The sequence below is a fragment of the Monopterus albus genome, unplaced genomic scaffold, assembly GCF_001952655.1.
Source record: "Monopterus albus unplaced genomic scaffold, M_albus_1.0 scaffold78.1, whole genome shotgun sequence".
Classification (NCBI taxonomy): domain Eukaryota; kingdom Metazoa; phylum Chordata; class Actinopteri; order Synbranchiformes; family Synbranchidae; genus Monopterus; species Monopterus albus.
In genome coordinates, this window is record NW_018127958.1 from 106,480 (window position 1) to 115,224 (window position 8,745).

General features: G+C 40.3%; 1 protein-coding gene across 1 annotated transcript in view; it reads left to right on the forward strand.

Annotated features, from left to right (window-relative positions):
• Nucleotides 1-5,291: 5,291 nt before the first annotated feature.
• The window catches only part of ctnnd2a (catenin (cadherin-associated protein), delta 2a), a 228,182-nt gene continuing 224,728 nt past the window's right edge, over nt 5,292-8,745 (forward strand). The window contains exon 1 of the mRNA XM_020606459.1: nt 5,292-5,552. The gene's annotated coding sequence lies outside the window, so the exon portion shown is untranslated. The remainder of the gene's footprint in view (nt 5,553-8,745) is intronic.

Here is an 8,745-nt window from a genome sequence, read left to right on the forward strand (position 1 = left end):
TGCAACTGCTTGGCAGTTAGATTAATTTAACTAAAAAGGAGGTTTAGTGAGTATTCAGAATAGAGCAAGAATACAAACAGTATGTTGAAATGGGTTGATCATAATCTGCATTGCTCATTTTTTACATATGATATCCTTTACTGCTTTTGCTGTTAGCTTTTGCATCTGCTAAATCATATAAACTGTAGTTAAGGTAAACACTCCTTGTTTTAATTTATCTTTCAATAAGGGTTTTAAAGGGTGTTATATTATGCTGTTCTATTAAGGAGGAAGCTGTCGATAACTAAAGTGACTTTATTATTACTATCTTTTCAGGTCATTAGGGGAGACTTTGGGATAGAAGACAGTTAAAGACTGGACGAGTTCCTCCGCCTCAGCTTTAATTTATGATAGGAAAACTGAACTCTTTAACCTTAGGCAAGCTAGTCTTACCACTTTAATGTGAGGGCTGAGCTGGACTCTTATGCTGGAGTTCAGAGGAACATTTAAACAGTCCAGTTTTAAAGGATACCAATCTGTCATATGTGCAGCTAGAGAATTAGTTTGAAGACTAATACGCTCAAGACATCTCAAATTGTCAAAGTTGTATTCTGTCTTGTGATAAGTGTTACCTTTTTGGAGTAATTGGAGTGTAAAGTGAATGGTTTTACAGCCACAGCATTACAAGCATATGAAGAATGTAACCTGGTTCTCACAATGTAAGCATGTAAACCTCAGGAGTTGTTGTTCTTTGCCTTGTAATGCTTAAATGACAGGAATAGGACTGCTGAGATTTACTGTAACAGAAACCACAGACCAGCTCCTTCCTCCTTGTCCCCTGCCTTCAGCTGTGTGTGATCTAAGTGCAAAGTTCAATTGCAATTAGTCATAAAGATCACTTTATGTCACGGTCCTGTTGTCAGTATAGTGTTGCGATACGTGGCGTTTGTTGATTGTGTGCAACTTCCAACTGTCTGGCTGACATAGGTGCAGGTGTTTGCCTTTAAACAGTTGGCAATACATTTCCAAGTTCATATTCACTGACCTTTTTAATGCGGACTGACCAGTCCACACATGGACATAGTTTTCAACTCGGGAACTTTCCAAGTTTGTTGATTGTGTGCAACTGTCTGGCTGACATAGGTGCAGGTGTTTGCCTTTAAACAGTTGGCAATACTCTTCCAAGTTCACATTCACTGGCCTTTTTAATGCGGACTGACCAGTCCACACATGGACATAGTTTTCAACTCGGGAACTTTCCAAACTTAATCACTAATCATATGGTTACACCAATGAAATAAGAGTTTATGTAAATAGTAATAGAATTGACGAGTTTAAACATAAATATAAAGGTATGTGTCAATCAAGATATATGCAAGAACAGGCTCAATGATTAATTAGATGGAACATTGTGGGTGTGGTGTATGAATGTTAATACTGTAATAATTCTTTATTATATTACTTGTGTGGTGTAGAAGAGAATTATCTATGTAGAGATACTGCTTGTAAACCAATGATGGTAAGATGATGTCATGGGGTAGGACTGGATAAGTCTGACTTCTTCCTACTCCATTCAAGCATGTACTAGGTATAAGCAAACTGATATTGGATTAGCATTTGTTGGATATGTGTAAAATTATGTGTGTTGATATATCAACTGTCTTTACATGCTTGAAAGAATAAATAAATCGAAAAATCGAATGTGTCAGTATGGCTGCATTTCAACATGGAGTGGAGTTTGATTAAATAGCTAAATGTCTTTTCACCTGCAAGTCACCACGGGATAACATTTGAGTTTTACTCAGCCAACAGAAAGAAACCAGAGACCTGCAAAACAGGTGGAGGGGCCACCACGGAAGTTGAGGAGCTGAACACATCCCTCAGAGCCAAAGTGCATACACAAGATGTAAGTATGATTTTCACAGTGATATATATAATCAGACGTGTACCTCTGTTTGTTCACCGAAAACATCCTGTCCAGTGACATAACTGAATCAACATTTTTAAAAAATCTCTCACGAGTCTCCTAGAGCCTTTTGCAACAACAGACCTCCCTACGTTTTATTTCATACTGTAGGCTATTTAATAGTAGCCTACGGTATAAGAAAAAAAAATGCTTTTCTTCATCACAGGGTGATGAAGACACTGTCTAGTGTCTGTGATATCTTAGTTACTAATAGGACTATTTAAACTTGCCTATACTGTATTTTGCGTTTGTTTTACATATGAATATACAGTGGGGTAATGAAAATAAATAATGTTAAAAACTTGAACATTCTTATCCTCTTAACAGAGCATGGCTGACCATTACCAAGAGGAGAGCCCACTGACCTTCAACAGCACAACTTCACACAGTGATTTGTTTATTAAAAGGTCAGAATCAGGTTGAATGTGCATATAGAACTCTAAAGATGAAATGTAAACACCATGATTCTAACTATTTGCCCATTTTGTCAAATTTAGGAAAATATTCTTCATGGTCCTCTTGCTCTAAATGCAGTGTGTGTCCTCAGAAAACTTTGTGTGTTTGTATACAGTCCTGGCTCTGGAAAGGTGGTGGATCATTTGTCCAGTGACCAGGCCAGGTAATTTTAGACAATCAGTACATGGAGCACTCTTGCTCCTGTACCCCTTTTTGCACAGCAGTGTAGGGACAGGGGAACGAAAGGGCCGGGATACCTGGTACACTAGAGTCGAGAGAAAGAGATGGCTGAAAAACACCAATTCAACCTACGCAGATAAACAACCAAAGAGGAGAAAGCCAGAAGAACAAAAACTGAAAAAGAAGGACTGTAAAGGACAGGTGGGTTAATGTTTATGCACTGAAAAAAAGGATTCACCGGGTCTTTGGATTTACACAAATTATGCTAGTATATGCAACACAATTCATTCATATTTCCTCTGTTAACATAATTCAAACAAGTTAACCCCTAAAGAAAATTATGTTGGTTTTACACATTATCATTGTGTGGGACCGATGTACACATTACAATCAAGTAAATCCAACAAATCTTTTTTTTCGTGCTCTACTGAAAATTGTGAGGATCAGTATGATGCTGTTTAATATGTGTCACATTTGCTTGTTTGCCAAGTTGGTGGACATTCATCTGTTTTTGAAAAGTTACATTTATAAATACTGATAATAAAATATATAATCATGGTAATATAAAATATACAGAAACTTAATGCTCTTTAACCTGGGAGGCTCTATCACCTAATTTGGACAAGTCTGGTCTCTGCTTAGTGGCGCCATCTAGTGGCTACCTTTCATACAGACATGTGCTCTCTAAACATGCGGTAATAAACTCATTAAATTTCCTTTATGGAAAGTATTATCTTTCAAATTCCCTTTTGGTTGTAATGCTGCTACAATATAAAATGAATCAGTGGGATAATCGATTAAAATGTCTATTTTATGCATTTGTGGAGGATGAAAACAAACCAAAAATTCAATGTGACATTACAGATCAGAAAGCAACTGAACAACACTGCTGAAACAGTGATAAATGCTGATAATGAATGAGAATCTTGATGGCCAGGCGTTCTCTAGAACTCAGTTGACAGTAAAGCCACAGTCATAAAAAGAGCTGCTAAAAATATTAGTTTCTCTACTTAAAAGGTGACTGTTCTCAATAAATTTGTCATTTACCTACACTATGTGTGTTTATACCATTGAATCCACCATTGTATGCAAACACACACACACACACCACAAGCTGTGGTCCTTACGCATTAGGGCTTCTGTATGTGACATTCCTCATGTTGTGTATTCCAAATACATGCCTGTTTCTTTTGTCAAATTGCTATAGATTAATATGCAGCTGTTATTAGTAAGGAAGGAAATGTCATTCATTGGTCAAAATGGAAACAGCATGTCTATGGTGTTAATTCTTGAAACAGGCGATTTACTCACCCACCTGCATAATCTAGCTGATAAATTTGGATAAAAGTGACATGGTAGAATTAAAAGAGTGGGAATGTGTTTGATTTTATTAGATCTAACAGTGCACCTCTGACTGAAGACACTCATTTTAATGAAATTTCACAGTGTTCCCTTGCATATCAATTTATTTGTCCAGCCTGTACAGATGCACATGGGGACCCACATTTCTGGTTACACACAGAGCATCATGCAGCTGATATTTTTTGTTTTCTAATCTCTGTGGAATTTATCCCACCACCACTGTAACAATATAAGAAACTAATTTGGGTAGTTAAATGGGCAATTGCTGCTGCACAGACATAAATGCAAGTTGTGCCACAGCTGTTATGGAGCAACAAGAAAGATAAAGAAGCAGATGATCACAAATATATTCCCACATAGCTTATTACAGTTCCTTTAATTGTTGTGATCATGTTGTTTAAAGGAAACATTCTTGCTTGCCTTACTGGTGCTGCAGTACATGCTAACATCAATGTCACATTATTATTTGAGGTAATATAATCACCAAGCACTGAAGAACCAATGGAGGTCACTTAATCCAGGACAGACTGCTATCCTATAGCTGCACGTATTTGAAAAACTCAGCAGTTCTTGGCCTTGGGGGAAAAGGTGTACGTGAAAAGTGAAAGAAAGAGTGAATGAGGGTCTAGAAAGATGATGAGTAAGGGTATCATCATTGTCCATAAGTCCATGGGATTTGGTTATCATGTAGTACTGTGTGTATATGTGTGTGTGTGGGTGCGTGGGGGGTGGAGGGTCTATTGAGACTCGCCTTCCTTATTAAATTTCGGGATTAAAATTTGTTTTTGGCTAAGGTGAGGTAGGAATTATTCATGTAGTTGTACTGATTGTTATGTTGGGGTAGGTCTCAGAGGAATAAATGAATGCGTGGGCGTGTCCAGAAGGTGGGTTATTAAAAGAGACTAACTTGTGCTATGGATGATTTTGGGACTTAACCATGAAATGTGCACAGTACTTTCTCGACTATATAAATGGGAAATATATGATTCAGAGCAAACGTTTACGGTGCAATAATCTTTAAATGTTCCCTGCGGAGCTACATGCCCCAAAGGGCCGGGCAACAAATCAAACACATCACAATGCTAATATGCCACACAGAATGTGACACAAATCCCAAACGTTTCCTACCGCTACCACACACCACCTGAAGATGGCGGCCCATATCTTCCTATCGTGGCAATATTGTGCATGAGCGCGCACGTGCACGAGTAATTGCGAAAGCTGTTTGCCTCCTCTCCGGTGGTGTTGCCTCCACGTCGCTGCAGTGCTGTGCTGCGCGTCCCTCTGCTCTTTCTCTCTTTTTTTCTCGCCTTCGTACCCAGCGCCTCGCCCCTTCCTCCTCCTCCTTTGCCTCCCCCTCCTCCATCTCTTCCATATCCTTCTCCTCCTCCCTGTGATTGCCTCAGCTTTGCACCCCCCACCCCCGCCCGACCCAGCGTCCCCGCATGGTTCTATCCCCGGCAACTCTGCACGCAGGACGCAGCGGCAAGGCGCACCGCTTCGTTCTGATCTGAAAACACAGTGGATTCACTTGAAAGAGTGGGGGGCCAGGGGCAAAAGGAGAACAAGGAGAAGCCGGTCGCTGACCGTGGTCAGGATCCCATTTTCGGTAAGTAGTCGCGTTATTTTCCCTGCTGTAGACCTAATTAATCGTTCATGGAGGGAAAAGGTGACAAGTCTTTACAGGCCTGTGGTTTAGTTCGTAATCATTCATCAGGATGAAACGTGCTCTTTACATTTTGAGATAAGCAGGAAATCTGACTTCCGGATCATAAGTGTTAGATGATTATTAGAAACCGCAGGTTTAAAAATTATACCTTGCTCTTGAGAACAAGATTACAGCGAAGCTCCTCACGGAAACAAGCGTCCTGCTTTGCTCGGATGACCAAACACAACAGATATTTAGCTCCAGCTAACTACTGACCCAAATTCGCCCCTGTGCGCAAAAGTACCGAAAGGTTGCTCTTCCTCACCAGATAACCAATAATGTTATTTTGACAACTCCACTTACAGCCAGAAGTAAAGCAGTTGTTATAGAAAATATCTGGGCATGATGTTGTGGTATCATGTGGTGCCAAATTCTTTTTCTCATGTATTATTAAAGTATAAATTTCATTGTTTGCCGTTAAGTTTTATGGAATTGCCTTTTGTCTGTACTGTGCTGGACTATGAGAGGTGATACAGGGATAAGAGCATGGGTAAGCCTCCATCCCTCTCCCACAGCCACACTTGTGCTTTGATCAATACGCATTTAGAGCAGGGGGATTGTGCCTGGCAGTTTGTCGAGGGTGCACGATAAATCCAGCAGGTATGGGGAAGAAGAGAAGGAGGCGCAGGGCTGGGCTGCTGTTAGCCATGCTGTGGGTACATGTTCAGTCTACTGCAGGTCATCACTTGGACAGGTGTTTGATGGAGGGCAGAGATGGAGAGGTCAGGGCAGTATACTCAAGTCTGTGTCATGTTATCTTTGTTCTGTGTTGCTTGGAAAATAGAAAACTCTGGGTTGAGATTTGCAGGTTAGGCAGCTTCCTTTGTGGCCAGGCAACCAGTTGTGTAACAAGGAGAACACAGTCCACTCCAATTCCTCTCAAAACTGACCTCTGGTGCAGTAACATGGGAATATAGATTTTTTTTTTCCTCCCTCCCATGTTTTCCAACAACCACTGCTTAGTCTGTTTCAATCAGCATGTTGTCCACTTTCGCAGTACTTCAAATGGTAATAGTGCAACATTGTCGTTGCCTTTGAGTCACACATATTCAAAAATGTCAGATTTTTTTTATTGTTGAGGGATAAGCAACATTAACAAAGGACCTATCATTGTGGGAACTGTTTCAAATATTTGTGTGCAAGTGCATTCTCTCTCACGCATTCCATCCTCTGCCTAAATTTCCTAAAGATTAGCTCCTTTTATATCCACTGAATGTCTCCAGTGGGCATGAAAATCCTCGTCCTTCACCGTGGACACAGATTAAGCTAATTTGCACATCTGTGCAGGCCTAATGGCTAATCACTATGCTGCGCCGGCTGAACAGAAGTCTTTATACTGTGGTAGCCAGCACAGGGAGAGAGAGCAAAGGGGGAAAGCTAGCCGCCGGTGCCGATTGATCGGATGGAGGAGCTGCTGGCTGGCGTCCACGGGATGGAGTGCTGACAACAGCCCAAAGAGCTGCTGGGATGAGCTGGCCCGGCAGCTGCCTAAAAGATTAGTACCGGCGAGAGGGGAAGAGTTTGAACTATGGTTATCCTCCCTGTAGCAGAGCAGGGGCAGCGAAGGTGTGAACATACTGTTAGAAATTTGCTTTTATTTATCAACAGAAAGTTGATTGTGGTTAAGTTCATTGGTAGCCAATAAAATTCTGTGGCTGTCCAAGTTTGTCAATTATGTTGTAGTGTAACACCAACCCCCCCGTTATACCAAAGGGCAGTTCTTGGCATGGGAAATGAGTAATGACTGACATCAATATAAGTCCCCTGTCAAATCTCTGCTTTGAAGTTCAGGCATTTGGCCAATTGTGTGCATCACAATAATATTTTCAGGCTGTTGTGCAGCTCCATTGAGTTTGTATGGTGATGCTTTAACATACAGTGGAATACTCATAACATTTCAAGGTCAGCAATGTAATTTGATCTTCTGATTTCAATTTATCTTGTACTTGAGAGTGAGCCAGAAATCCTTGAGTGGGTTGAGACTTTTTTGTTCATCTCTTCTACTTTCACGTGTTCCAGGGATTTTCATAATTCATGGGACATGTCAGACAACATACCTGGAGTACCTGCAAGTGAGCAAGGCAATGAATCTTTCCCAGGTCTGGGATTTCTGGTCTACACTTAAAACCTAACCTTTAACCTCTGCATGAATGTAAATGTAGTATTACACTTCCCCACAGTGTCACACTGCACATGTACTATGTGAACACAGACATTTGATACAGAAATGTTTCTGAAATAAGTGAGAGTGAACTGTACTGTATGTCAGTAGTGGATTGTTTTCAATGACTTACCGCTAATGGAGCTTTAGGGCCCTGTAGTAAATACTATACCTCCCTAAAGTGTGACACAAGCTGAGAGGCAACAACCAATCCTGTTTGTCAGTGTTTTTAGGAGCAGTTAAACAATCTGTGATGTGAAATTAAGCTCTACCTCTGAACTCACAAAATTACTTCTCCACAAATTTCTTTTGTAGTTGTCCTTTTTAGTGATTACTGACTAAAAAATGTCAAATTTTGACTTCGTGCAGCCTCAGAAAAGCTCACATATCAAAATATCTGACAGCATGAGAGTAGCACCAAGACCTTCCTAAGATAGTACATGTCTAGACTTTCTGTAAGATTTCATCCTAATTGTGTGGAGTCCAGAAAGGATAGGGAGAGTTATGTGGAGGTAAAGAAGTGGACAGCACCATCACATTACAACAGCTTAGACTGGAATGTACAACTGGCAGAGTGGGGACACATCTTAAGTCACTTACATCTTACTACTCTCACATCTTACCCCCCCTTAGTCATCTATCGGGTAGTTTCATGACATTATTTACAAAATCGGGTTCAAGCTGAGACATGTAGGCCTATAGCTTTCTCAATGTCCTTGAGCATTTAATCATCCTATTGGTAGTATATCACACACTTCTTTCTTTTACTGTAAAAGGAAACGCAGCTTTAACAGTGCTTTGGATTTATGGCTCAATTTTCACTGATGCCACATGTAGTAAAAATATATGGCATCAAAGTATTGGAGGTGGGTATAAGATAAAACCATTCACCAATTGTTGTGTATTGTACTGTATATTGCAGTGATTAATGAG